The 14,799-nt window shown below is 38.6% G+C and overlaps 1 protein-coding gene across 8 annotated transcripts in view; it reads right to left on the bottom strand.

The window, feature by feature from the left end:
• The window catches only part of ATP10B (ATPase phospholipid transporting 10B (putative)), a 313,614-nt gene that overhangs the window by 155,400 nt on the left and 143,415 nt on the right, over nt 1-14,799 (bottom strand). The gene's annotated exons all lie outside the window — the stretch shown is intronic.

Genomic DNA, 14,799 nt, shown 5'->3' with positions numbered 1-14,799 from the left:
AATAGTATGCTTGCTCCTGAGATGGTAGGAGGATCCAAGAAGTAGCAAGTACTCAGAATTAATTAACTTTGATTTACAAAGCAGCATCACTGACATACATGATAATTAAAATCTCACATTAGTTATTATTCTATTTGCTTTGCTAAGCAACACACACACACATACACACACGGAAAAAGGAAAGTGTCATTCCTACTGTGATCCAAAGAACATTTGGGTTTTCTTGGAATTACTCCAGGGATAGCTATAGGGAACAGAATTTGTTTTGAAAATCAGAAGAGACAGTCTTAAATGAACAATCCACACCTACTACATCACACACATCATAACAAATAACTACAATAATAATGCTGATGACAGTTAACATTTATTGAATCCTCATCTTATTCTAGGTACTGTCGTAAATGTTTTATATTTACTAATTAATTTAATCCACATGCCAACCTTATGAGGTAAGTGTTCATATTATGACCATTTTACAGATGAGGAATCTGAGGCACAGAGTAATGCAGGTTAAGTGGTATGGTCAGAATTAAAATGTAGTGTGTTTTGCTTCAGATTCCATGGTCTGAATGACTAAACTGACTATATTATGACTTCTTCTAGTAAAAAGTTCTTTAAAGAAAATATCTTACCAAGCCCTACAACAATCACCGCAACTTACAGAAGAGAAAACTGAGGTTCACAAACATTAAGAAAGTTGCCCAAGGTCATGCAGTGAGGAAATTATGGTCTGTGAGTTCAGATTTGAGTCCAAGGTTTATGATACTTTCTACTACAGCAGGCAACCTGTCATATATAGTATAAATTATGACCACTTTCTTTTTTTTATGCTTTTCATTTTATTTTATAGCATTTCAAATCCCATGTGAAGTATAACAGATATGTTACAGAGAAGTGACTCATCTACATCTAACAGACCTTAAACAGTCTGGGCATAAAGCACCTAAAGCTAAGAGCCCCAAGCCTAGTCACTCTGAGGCCTTCATTTTACTTTTAAAAAGAACATCAGGTTCTTCAAATCAGGGACACCACCACCAGGAACCATTTTCATCATCATCATTATAATCGTGCTTAATGACAAGGTATGGATTGCTAATTCGCACAGCTTCCAGCAGCTTCTGAGCTTCCTCATCAAATGCTTCTTTGCACACCCCCAGAACTTTCGGTTTACATTCAGGAGACCTCAAGACTTCACATAACTTCATCATTCCTTCATATCCTAAAGTATTCTGTTTCAGGTTTATTTTTATCAGGTTTTGGTTGCTTCTAAGAGTAGATGAGAGATCCTGACAGCATAGGGAGGTCAAACCACAGTATTCCAATCCAAGCCTCTGAATATTGCAGTTTGGATGTCTCAAAGCCTCACACAGAATTTTTACTCCATCATCCCGCAGGTCATTGTGCCCAAGGTCCAGGTTCCGTAGGTGTGAGTTGTTCAGAATAGCAGAAGCCAGATCCAGACAACACATACTAGTAAGAACACAGCCCATCAATTCCAAGCCCTGAAGCTTACAGCTTGGATGCTGAAAGGCATCACACAGAAGCTTTATTCCATCATTTTGTATCCAGTTTGACTCCAGATCCAGATGTATCAGGCTCTTGTTGCACAGGAGAGCAATCTTTTTTTTTTTCTTTAAGGATTTATTTATTTATTTATGATAGACAGAGAGAGAGAGAGAGAGAGAGAGAGAGAGAGAGGCAGAGAAACAGGAGAAGGGAGAAGCAGGCTCCATGCTGGGAGCCCGATGCGAGACTCGATCCCGGGACTCCAGGATCACGTCCCGGGCCAAAGGCAGGCGCCAAACCGCTGAGCCACTCAGGGATCCCCAGTTATGACCACTTTCTCTTTAATATATACAGACATAAAGAAAGCTGTTGGTAAGATGACAGAATTTTTCCAAGAGCATTATAATCATCATCCCAAATATATCATCCATATAGATTCCCAAGTCTCAAACACATAGTTAACCTATTCCCGAGGAGAAGGTTGCTGGGAAATAAATGTCTTGACAAATTGAGGTCTTCATGTGGCTCAGGATTTTATTGTTTCTTGTCGGGAAAGAGACAATGGAAAGTCAAAACAAATAAGCTTTCAAAGATATGTAATCAGGGGTACAAATAAAGATGTGAAATGGAACTCAAGGATGATGTATTGTAAGGTTCTGTGGCAGTGACATATGTGCTCAGACACTGTATTTTAGCAAATTGGGACTCCTATGACCTCTAAGCTATGCCTTTGACTCTAAAATGATTGGTGTAACTCAATCCATATTTAATAATGAAGATTACCCAAGATGAGGCCACTGATGTCACTGATGTGCAATTTCTAAACAATCACTGCCTTTTTAGTTCTTTGTGGGCTGGTTGAGCACTGAATGACTGCACCAGAAGAACCTTCTAGAGATGATCAAGGTCAGGAGACTGCAGGACCCTGGCACTAGAGAAGCAGGGAGTCATGTGATGACCACTCTGGTTAGCACTAGAGGGATAGAAACATGCTCTGCATTGGGTCGCAGCCCCTCATATATGAAAAGGAAGCTAAAGGACACAGCCTCTTATCCTTGTCATAGATATACTTTATTTTGCTTTATTTCATTTTTCTACAGTTTTGAGGTATATTTGATGTATAACAAACTATATATATTTAAAGTGTCCAATCTCACGAGTTTGACATAAGTATACATTTGTGCAATCATTGCAATCAAGATAATGAATATATCCATCACTTCAAAAGTTTCCTTTTGCTTCTTTGTAAATCCCTGTCCCTCATACGTCTGTCCTCAAGAATTGAATTTCCTTTCTGTCCTATAGACATGTGTTTTTAATAATTTTATATAAAGAGAATCATATAATATTTGGGGGGAGATGAAGGTGTGTTTGTCTTCTGTTATTCAGCACAATTATTTTAATATTCATCTATCTTGTATTTACCAGTAATTTATTCCTTTTTGTTGTATGTATAGTGTATACTCCACAGTATTTGTGTTTCCAGTTTGGGGCTAGTATAAATAAAATTGCTCTAAACATTTATCTATATGAATAGAATAGAAGTTTCTTTTTTCTTTTGGGTACTTAGGAAGGGAATTGCTAGGTTGAATAGTGGGGATATAATTAATTCAATATAATTGGGTATAAATGGGTATATAGTTATAAAATTAATTTAATTTTTAAGCAACTTCTAGACTGCTTTACAAAATGATTTTTACCATTTTGCATTCCCACCACAGTGTATGAAAGTTCTAGTTGCTCCACATTCTCAGCAATGTGTGGTCCTTTTAATTTTTAACCATTCTAATAGGTTGCAGTGGTTTTTCCTTGTGAATTTAATTTGCCTTTCCTTAATGACCAAAGATGTTGCATGTATTTCGTGTGTTTTTTGCTACCTGCAATTTGTTTTTAGTAAAATGTCTTTTCAAATATTTTCCCTATTTTTTTTTTTTGATTACTGGTCTTTTTTTTTAAGTTATGAGTTCTCTACATATTTCAGATATAAGTCCTATGTTAGATATGTCATGCAAATATTTTCTCCCAGTCTACAGCTTTAGACATTATAACAATGTCTTTTCAAGTGCACACCTTTTGGTTTTATGAAACCTGAATTGATTTTTTTCTCTTATAGTTCATTCTTTTGTGCCATATTTAAGAAATCTTTGCCAAGCCCAAGGTCACTAAAATTTTCTCTTAGGTTTTTTTCCACCAGAAGTTTTATAATTTTAGATCTCATGTTTAGATTTATGATCATTTTTTAGTTAATTGTTTATGATATAAGTATTTAAGATTAATTTTTTGCATATAACTATCCAATTGTTTTAGCACCATGGATTGAAAAGATTATCCTTTTCCCATTGTATTACCTTGGTGTTTTTGCTGAAATCAATTGATTATATGTATGTGTATACATTTCTGGACTCTGTTCTATTGATCTAAATGTACAGGTTCATATTTGACATGAAATTAATCATATTTTCCTTGAAGGCCTGTATTATTTGAATCTTTTTATTGGCTTTAAATGTATATATGACCAAATCAAATGACAAGAGGAGATTATTCATAACTGGGTAGGGAATATATTGGGTTAATGTACACCGGAGGATAAACTTTGTAAGAACAGAGATACTGTATTATTCGCCCTTATTCCCAATGAACAGATTGAGATTAGACATGGTGTATTTGGAGGATAGTTGAAATAGGAACTAGGTAATCTTAGATCTAGTGCTGGCTTTGTCGTTCACTAGTACTTGATCTTGAGCAGTTACTTAGTTTTCTAAGCCTCCATTCTTAAATAAGGGGAATGTTAAAACAAGTAGATAACAGAAGACTGGAAAGTCAGTGTGGTAAGGAAGGAATGTGCATACCGGGGAGGGACTAGAATGACATTATGCTCTCTCTAGAAATCTAAAGGCTAACGTAGAAAGTAGTTCAGTTAACTGTGTACGGCAACAGAGCAGGATTTCTCAACCTCAGCACTTTAAGTCAGATAATTCTTTGCTGGGGGGTGGGGGACCTATCGTGTGCATGTAGGGTGTTTACAGTATCTGTGGTACCCTATGCTCCCAAATGTGGCAATCAAAAATGTGTCCAGATGTCGTCAAATGTCTATGGGGGGAAATCACCATGGTTGGAAGCCAAGGCTACCACGGATACAAATAGTTCATTGTGATAGGTTGTAGGGAGATAACATTTTCAATAGCAGGGGGAACTTCACTGTGTTTAGAATTACCAGTTACCTAAGCTGCCTAAGGGTTGGGTGGTGATGAAAGTATATTTTCTGTTATTACGTCAACAGTGATTGGCTAATATCACAGTGGATATATATTTTTAAAAGGTTTATTTATTTATTTATTTATTTATTTATTTATTTATTTATTCATGAGAGATGCAGAGAGAGAGGCAGAGACACAGGCAGAGGGAGAAGCATGCTCCTCGCAGGGAGTCCGATGTGGGACTCGATCCTGGATTGCGGGATCATGCCCTGGGCGGAAGGCAGACGCTCAACCACTGAGCCACCCAGGAGCCCCACAGTGGGTATTTAAACACTGAGTAGGATAGCTGAAGTAGGTGAAACCTGACCTAAGTTTTCTTGTCTGTCACATGTGTATTATAATGCCAAGGGCACAAGAGGTTCAGTGAAAATTAAATGAGATGATATACATAAAGGCCTCTGAACAGCATCTAACACATAGTATATACTTAAAATGTGGTGGACATTGTTATTACTGTAGAGGCAGAAACACTTACACACTAGAATCATTTTCCTACAACAGGAAGCTTTTTCCCTCGTCCTTTCTCTTCCTAGTTCCTCTGCAAAGCAAGAAAGGATGCTTTCCTGACTGATCAAAGCATTGACATAGGGGTCACTAGCTGTCAAGGTCTTTGTGTCCTGAAAAATTGTAGTCTTTTTCTCACACTTCTGTCTTACTGTCTCTGCGTGGTAAGCAGAAGTAGGCAGGCCTGGCCGCTGGGAGAGTCTGCTAGCCTCTTTTCCTTTTCTGATTCAATGTTCTCTATTGGGCAAGTGGACATGGCTCTTGAGGGGCCTTACCATCTCTCTTTTCCTACTGGCATGTTTTGGAATACTGGGTCAAGATTTAGATAAGGAATAGAGGTGCCTGTGTGGCTTAGTTGGTTAAGCATCAGACTCTCAATTTCAGATCAGGTCACGATCTCAGGGTTGTGAGATCAAGCCATGTGTTGGGCTCTGTGCTTGGCATGGAGCCTGCTTGGAATTCTCAATCTCACTTTCTTTTCTCTCTCTCTCCCTCTCTCTCTCTCTCTCCCTCTCTCTCTCTCTCTCTCCCTCTCTCTTTCCGTCCCTCCCTCCCTCCCTCTCTCTCCCTTCCTCTCTAAAAAACAAAAAACAAAAACAAAGATTCAGACAGGGAGTAGAAAGACAGAGGGACTAGGAAAGATTAATAATTGAGACCTCAGTAAACCTCGTGATTCAATCTAAACTATCAGAGCTTTGTAACATTTTCAAACTCCTAATAATGTAGTACTTTGCATCCCTTTTACTGTTAGCCATTGTACATGGTTTTCTTGGGAAACCCATAAAATAGTAGGATGATTAACAAAGCTGGCTTTGGCCATTTTAGAGTCTCAGCCTTGATAACTACAAAATAACCATCAATTCAGCAACCCAATCCATGATAATTTACATTGTAATCTTTAGAGTTTTTTTCATAAATAAATATTTATGAATCATAAATATTTATGATTCAAGAATCTGCAGAAAAGGCTAGGCTTGTCTTCCTGGGTCCTTTTAAGCTGTAATTATTTTCTCTGATTTTGCATTATTATCTGCCTTTTCATAGAATTCTAAGCACAGTTACCATTAATACTGTACCCTTCATGATAAGGAAAACCCTGCCTGGTATCTGGTGGATCAATCTACATTATGATTTTTTTTTCCCAAAGCCTCTCCAGAAATGGCAATTCATATTTTGAAATAACACCTCAGTCTGTAAATTGTATCATGATGGAAGCAGAGGTAAGTATGGTAGCTTATTCGAAGGCTCTAACACTGATAATAAGAGAATAGCTTTGTCCTCCATAAATGATGTCCAGTTATCTTTAACTGGATATACACAAAGAAAATAAAACAGTCGCTTTTTTTTTTTTTTAAAGAATTTGCTTCTCCATGTGTTTTACTGATTTTAGTAGGGTATGGGTGAACGTCTGAGGTCTTTGTAAATCTAGTCTTTCCAAACACCAGAGCATGTTCTGTAGATGCTTATGGCAATAGGCTGGGTAAGAACAGTAAGTATGTACCCAAAGGAATATCCATCTGTCTGTTCTTTCCTATGCCCTCTCCTACCATCTCAAGTCATCACCTTCATGCAAACGTTTCATGCTTACCTCCCATCCTCATAAAAGGAAAACTGCTTTCCTTTCAGAAGCACCTTCTTCCAGAGAGGAAATCTGAACACTGTCCTATTTACTTAATTCTGTTCCTTTTTGAATATATTAACTCAGCCCCCATGCTTGCTGTCTCTATTCCAGAATCTTCTTAATAGGAATTCTGGAGTCCTTGGGCTTCCACTAACATTACTACCACAACTGCAGAGGCAGCATTGATGCCCTGTTCTGAGAGGGTTTGGCCCACACTTCAGCATTTCACAAATATTCTCAGAGCAGCCTTCTTAGACAACAGAAGAAAGGGCCAGCAGTTTTAGGATAGGACTCCCAAATTCAAAACATCAAGAGAAAGAGATCAACTTCCATTCTCATTCTAGGCAAATCGGGCAGTCTGAGCATCTGCCACCCTCAGAATGTAAGTCAACACCTCCACTTACTTATGGGTAACAGGAACTTTACAAACACAATGGCAGTGTTGGTATTTCAGTGAAAGGAGGTGTGACTGGGTTTTAAATCGTGTGCATGCAGGTTGAAAAAATCAATAACCAAGTAGACTAGAATCCTTCTTTTCCCATGACCTTGCTTCTGATATATACCCAAAGACAATAATCCTGGATAAAATGTACTGTGATTGCCACTAATGTCCCAATCAGCAAAATGAAGATTTTCTGCTTTGTAGGCAAGGATCCCTATCCTTTACATTATACGGTGTAATAAAACCTCCAAAGAAATGTTGGGAGCTGATCTAGGATTGCTGAGGTCTTACTTTTCCAATTAAATGAAAAACAAAACCCAAACCCCAAACTACCTTTATACTCATGTGGTTTTATTCTGATGTTAGGAATGATATGATGCAAATGATAGTCCTTAAGTTAATTTCACTTTATGAAAACCCTATTATATATTTTTATTTTTCTCACTTTGCTGAAGACTGACTTGAGGGCAACGATAGTGCTATTTCTCCCACACAGACACATTTGTCCAGAACATGGCAAAGGACATCTGGAGTTTGACACGTGCTTCCACTGAGTTTCCAGGGGATTTTCCAAGCTTAGTGGAGAAGTTCCAGGCTCATCAGGATTGATATTCTCACCTTTGCATCTTCCCTGAAGTACATGGGCAATCTGAGGAAGCACGGCTCTGGGCAATGGGAGAAAAACTTGTTCTGATTGAATATTCCTAACATGTCAGGCACTGTGCTTAGTGCTTATGTATATTTCAATCCATAAAAAATAATAGAGAAGCTTTATCCCCTTTTTATAAATGATGAGACTATATGTCAGAGAGATTAAGGAACTTGTCTGAACTCACAGTGCCATTTAATAATAATTCTGGGATTTGAACAAACATCTGTCTGACTCCCAAATCCTTGATTTGGAATTAAATATCTGTGTCCATGAAATGGATTACAGCTATTACTTTAGTACAAGCAAAAAATTGATACTCGGGAGAGGGGAGAATCAGTCCTTCTCTGCCTGGTTCTGGTCCGTAAAATGTTAGACATTTGATTATTTCACATAAACCTTGAAACCTTGACAAAGCAATTTAATCCCAGATGTTTGCTATGCTGATGTCTGGAAATGTCCAGCTTTATGAATAGGATAGTCACATGAGGAAGTTGCTGTTTTTCCACCAGGAACAGACATATATAAACTTAATATCCTTGGCAATTTGGGGATATATCCCTTCAAACACTTGTATTTTGGATTTGGTGAATCTGACCTTCACAAGTCTGTATTCCTTGCACTCCTTGCAAGTAAACTTTTCCTTTCCTGTCCTGAATGTTTCTATCATTCAGCATTTCTTTGTCACTTTAGTTTTCTTTCAAGGTTTTCTTGAATCGGTTCCCTACTCTGTTAGCACCCCCAAGTGCATGAGCCTCTTTCCTTCCTTCCAGAAAGAGCACCTTGTGCTATGGGGTCTTGGCTATTGTTGGCATTGCCATCATCATCTGCTACTCCTATTGCTATCACTGTTATCTATTCAACATTTGCTATATGTCTGAATGTTTCTAAATCCTCTAATCCTAGTGCAAAGATTCCTATCCTTTGCAAGGCATCCTTTGCTTTCTGGAATGTATGCAGCATAATTATAATTATTTTCACTTTAAACAAAAAGAAGATTAAGGTTTAGACAGATTATGCTATTTACCTAATTTCATGTGGCTGGAAATTAGTAAAACTGGGAATATAAGAGAGCTTTGACCATAATGCATGCTGTTAACCACTTTATATATCCTCTCCTCTTTATCTGGAAGACTTTCCACAATTCCTCTGACTACCCATACTTAAGACCAATAGCAAGGCCTTTCTCATTTTCCTGGGCCACAGGAATTCCCTCTCCTCTAAACTCCTCCAACATGGAATCAGTACCATAACATTAGGTGTTTTCCTGTTTTGTGTCATTTGCCTCTATGTTACAAGTTCTCTTTCTTCTCAGCAAAAATGTACCTGAGTTGGGATTCCATAGGCACCCGAGAGATAATTTGGCAACAATGTAAATTAACTAAAAACATCCCTATTTTTACAGCCAGTGAACACACTGACGGGCGGAATTTCCAATAAATTACCCAGGTGGGCCCAGAGCTTTGAGAATGTCTAGAAGGATGCATTCAGGAAGCTAATGGGTCTCAGTGGTCTGGCAATACAACCTCAGCTGACTAATCATTCATTCTTTCTTTCCACAAATACTTATTGAACACGTAAACTATCAGATCCCATGAGAGGTACTGGGGATATAGTGGGAAATAAAACAGATATTGTAGACAAAGTTCCATAAAACAGGAGCCTCAGTCTTGAGCTGGCAGTCTGTCATGGGAAAGTAAGAGACTGTCCCCAGTGTCATGGAAACACAAGTGCTCCTGAGGCCACTCTGACCTCTACTGTCACGTTTGCCTCTGTCTTGGTGCCAGATGTGCCCTCTTGCTGCACACAGATAGAGGCTCATTAGGTGAGGCTGGAGTGGTACATGGCACATCTGTTTGAACAGAGGAGGGAAGATGATCATTTAAATCCTTGGCAAGTTTCATTGTCTCTATATATTCAGTTGCTTCCTAGGAGCTCCACCTTTCTTCCCGCTCCCCCCTTGAAAGGTTTTCAAGACTGCTCTATTGCCAAGCTCCTCTTCAAACTGACTGTATTTGTTATGAAGATTGACAGAAGAGGTGAACTGTGTGTTACATGAGGAACAGTGCACAGTACCTGGAATTGAGATGGGGCTCACATTTCACAGTTGCGGCACATCCTACAAGGCCCACACAATTGCTCTATTAAATTAAATGACTGCAGTCTCCATCCGCACGAGTAATCTCTAGATAGGCTGGGTTCCTTTACAGCCAATAGCCTGCGGGTGTGCAAATAAGCACTCCGTCCACACCAGATGTCAGGGCCTAATTAAAATATAGAATGAAAGTGTTCTTCCCTAGGTGCTGAGCAGTCAGTGTTGCCGGGCTTCTTGGGACAGAAAGTGGCAAAGGCAGAGAATTTAATTCTACTTGTAGAAGCAAATGGCTGCAAGAAATCCACCTCTTGAGAGCCACTTAGCAAGAAGTAGAAAGTCAAAAAGAAACACTGAAACCACCACATTCACTCATTCAGGATCATAAGTTGGTTACCATAATTCTGTGTGGCCACTTTTTAGACCAAGGACAGGGACTCCGTTAAGGATCTCAGCCTGATTTTCAGACCCTTGAGTCACCCTGCCCTGATGATGAGCATGTTGGACAGTTCATAATTTTGCCCTACTGTGCAGCTGTATCATGTGGATGCTAAGAGGGGTTCTAAACACTTAAGAGGAAAAACACCTGAAGAGGTCAGTTACTTAATTAACAAACAGTGAAAAGCGTTAAGTAGTAATTGCGTTTTACAACCCATAGGAGCCCAAGTATGGATAATAAAGAAGGTTTATAATTATTTAAGGATTTACGAAATCCCCCCACACACATTTCTTTCCTAATATATTCTCTCCTTCCTCCTTTCCTCCCTTTCTCCCTCTCTAGATGCCCATTTGCCTGTCACTCTTTCTCTGTATTTTTAGCTTTCCTTCTCCATTTTCCCATACTCCCCTCTTCTGCCTCCTTCCCATTGCCCCCATTTTTTGCTGTAAGGTGAAAAAACATGAATTTTAGTATTAGAAAGAACTGAGTATGAGTTCTGCCTTGGGTATATTTTCATTTTCTTTTCACTAAATAAATATATATATATATTTCTATATCCTAGGTTTAGTTTAAATGTCAGATGAATTTGACTCCAAGGCACCTTTTCAAAAAACAAAATTAAGTTGTTTAAAATCTGGATAGCTCTCAGTTCATTTCTCAAGGACTTCAAGGAGCACTGCCTTTTTTGTTTAGAAGGGGTCTTTTTGGGATCCCTGGGTGGCTCAGTGGTTTAGCGCCTGCTTTTGGCCTAGGGCGTTATCCTGGAGTCCTCGGATGGAGTCCCGCATCAGGCTCCCTGCATGGAGCTTGCCTCTCTCTCTCTCTCTCTCTCTCTGTCTCTCATTAATAAATACATAAAATCTTAAAAAAAAAGATGGGGTTTTTTCATATCCTTACTGCTGTATCTTTCAACATGCAGTATTTTTATCTCTAGTTGTATACCTGGTAACTTTGCTCAGTACGCTTTTGACAGTTGTGCATTTATTTTAACATAAGCTTAGAAGAATGTGAAGTACATCAAAACCATGATGGCATGGATATGTAAAAATTATTTAATGAATAGATGATATGCAGGTGGCATGAATAGGTGGCATATAGTTAGGGGAAAAATAATGAATGATTGCAATTTTAGAAAGAAAGTATTTATATAAATCCTGTTTTATATGCTGATCATATATTTAAGGTGAGGTTCACACTTACATTCACACATTGCCATCGCCATTCTTTAAAATTATTGAGACTCTGAGTAGTTCAAATTCACCCAATGAGGTAGAGCTGGGACTGAATCATGGCTCTGGCCTCAGTTCTGGAGCTGCACACTTTCAATGATACACCACAATGCCCATAGAAGTCTGTGCAGTGCCTGTACCTGGTAAGCTTGCAAGAAGTGACAGCTGTTCATCAGCATTATCATTTACATAAAAAATCTTTAAACTCTAATGTCAGCCCTGTCAGGTAAACGTTCATCTCTTCCTTTTATTTTTTTATTTTTAATTTTTTTAAAGACTTTATTTATTTATTCATAGAGAGAGAGAGAGAGAGGCAGAGACACAGGCAGAGGGAGAAGCAGGTTCCATGCAGAGAGCCCAATGTGGGACTCGACCCAGGGTTTCCAGGATCACGTCCTGGGCTGCAGGCAGCACTAAACCGCTGCGCCACCGGGGCTGCCCCATCTCTTCCTTTTAAAGGTGATAAAATAGGTATGAAAAGGTTAAGTGACATGCAGCTAGTGTTGAGGAGTATTTGGGATTATTTCTAGAGGGTCTAATAATACATTACCATTAGCATCTTTAACCCTCTTTCCTACTAAGTACTAGCCAAGGGTCTTGGGTGTCCTATATATAGGGTGTAATTATAAACAAATGAAAATAATCTTTAAAGAATTATTTCACAAGCTGCATGTAAAAAAAAATAAGTCATTCTCATCTCATTATTCTACTGCCCCATCTTGCTTTGATCCAAGCCAGAGTTGATGAGAAAATGTATCTATAGTAGGAAGAACTCTGAGACAGTCCCCAAGGTTCCTGGCCCTCAGTCTATACATGACTTCTCCTATTAATTCAATTAAATACAATTCTAGGGACTGCTGGAATTGGGTCTGACAGATGTAATTCACAGGTACCAAAGCCACTGACTTTAAGGTAGATCATTCTGGGTGAGTCTGATTAATCAGGTGAGCTCTTCAAGGGGACTGGCAAGGGAGATTTGAAGTGTGGGAGGGCCTTGATGGGAAAGAAATTTTCCATTTCTGGCTTTGAAGATGGATGGATAGATGGGGCCACATGGCCGAGAATGTAGATAATTTCTAGAATCTGAAAATAGTGCCAGATCTGACAACTAGCAAAGAAATGGAGTCTGCAGTGCTACAACTGCAAAAAATTGAATTTGCCAAAAACCTGGATGAGCTTGGAAGTAGCTCCATAAGGAATAGAGCCCAGTGAGTACCTTGATTTCAGCCTTGTAAGACCCTGAGGAGAGAACCCAGTCATGCCTTGCCTGGACTTCTGACCTACAGAAACTATAACATGATAAATGAATGCTGCTGTTACCTAAATTTCTGATAATTTGTTACATAGCAATAAAAAAACTGATTCAGTGTCTAAAGCCCTAAATGGTAGCCATATTGTATAAATTATATATATATATATATGCACTCAAATGAACCATTCACTATAGTCTTCATCCTTAGATTTGAGTAAATTTTACTACTTAATAGGAGACAAAACCGCAGTCTAGGAGCAATTATAATATCTAACATTCATTGAACAATTATGATGTACTCATTGTGCTAAGTACTTTTCATGCATTAAATCATTCAATCTTTATAATCTTAGGAAGCAGGCACATTATGAATCCTTATTTTACAACTGAGGGAATTGAAGCATAAAGAAATATTGAGGGCGATAAATACTCTGTTATTTAAAGGAAAGGTCATTAATATTTATGGCATTTATTAAAAATGCTTTTAATAAACAATTTGCTTACTTTAAGTAAAAATAGGAATGTTCCATTTTTCTTTTTTATGTGCCTTCATGCTCATCTTAGGTCTGTGATCCCCACTCCTTATGCTTATATTTCCTCATCCTTACAATGATGATAAATAAAAAGCATTGATAAATGAGACTAAAGGATAAACAAGAGTATTATGCTTGTAGGACTGCTAAAGTTATCTCAATACTCAGCACATTTCTTGACACCTGGTCACCTCTCAGGAAAAGGAGGACTTCTTAAAACTAACCACGAGTTAGAAATGTAACACGTGCCATCCCTTATTGGTTCGGGTGCCTGGTTTGCTCTTTTGATTTGGTCGTTTCCATCTGAGGCATGATGCCTGTCATCACCCAGGAAGACATTTAGAAGTGGTCTCTGTGGGAGGGAGCTGCGATGCCTGTGCTCTGGCCTTGTGTCCTAAAAAGTCAGCCTTCTCTGGAGCAGGGCAGCAATGCTTCAACACTCAGACTGATCGCACATCTCCCTTGGTTTAGGTTTCTGAGATGTATACTGTAAGTCCTTAGGGAGAAATCTGATGATACCTCTAAACAGTTGCTAACATATCATAGACCAGGACACACAGCCCACACTTGAGGCAACAAAACAGCATTTGTTATTTCCTTAATTTAGTTTAATTTATTTGGTAAGGTCATTAGACTGAAAATCAGAAAAGCTGATATTTGTTATTGATTATTATTAGTATGATTTGCTAATGAGTTCTATGGTTTTGGGAACTTTAAGTTTCTTGGACTCCCAGGGCTTGGGTCACAGGCCCCCCGAGATCATTTGAAGGACCAATACTAATCTGACTACTTAAGAATCAACCATGCAGTTTTGAAAATAATAGAAGCCTGGTTTCTATCCTCAGAAATTTTGAAAAATAATTATAGATGTTGTAAATGGAAGTACCTCACTTTTGCCCTAGATAGTCTTTGTAACTGCCTATCAAAGGAGTGGGGAGGTCTCTGAGTTTGAGAGCATAAAAGCAAGCTCCATGGGATGGGAATGTCTGGGGTCTAGGCATATGCATTTATAGATAGGACCTCATATGAGGTTGTGTGCAATGAGGTTTGGGAAATTCTGGATGAGGTGATTTCTGGATGCATTTCCAGCTCTAGAAACCTACTACTGAGATGGCCCATTTATTCAGCTAAATAATTCATGTGCCATTTGTTAGGTACATAGTAGCTCCATCCTATAGCGGAAGAATTACAGGCAGAACAGTTAATCTTCTTCCAGAGTCACATAGCTAGATAGTGGCAAATCTTGGCCTTGAATCCCATACTGTCTGACTC

The sequence above is a fragment of the Canis lupus genome, chromosome 4 (genome assembly GCF_003254725.2).
Source record: "Canis lupus dingo isolate Sandy chromosome 4, ASM325472v2, whole genome shotgun sequence".
In the NCBI taxonomy this organism is placed as follows: Eukaryota; Metazoa; Chordata; class Mammalia; order Carnivora; family Canidae; genus Canis; species Canis lupus.
The sequence above is the reverse complement of the archived record's forward strand: the minus strand, read 5'-3'. Positions and strand labels throughout refer to the sequence as shown.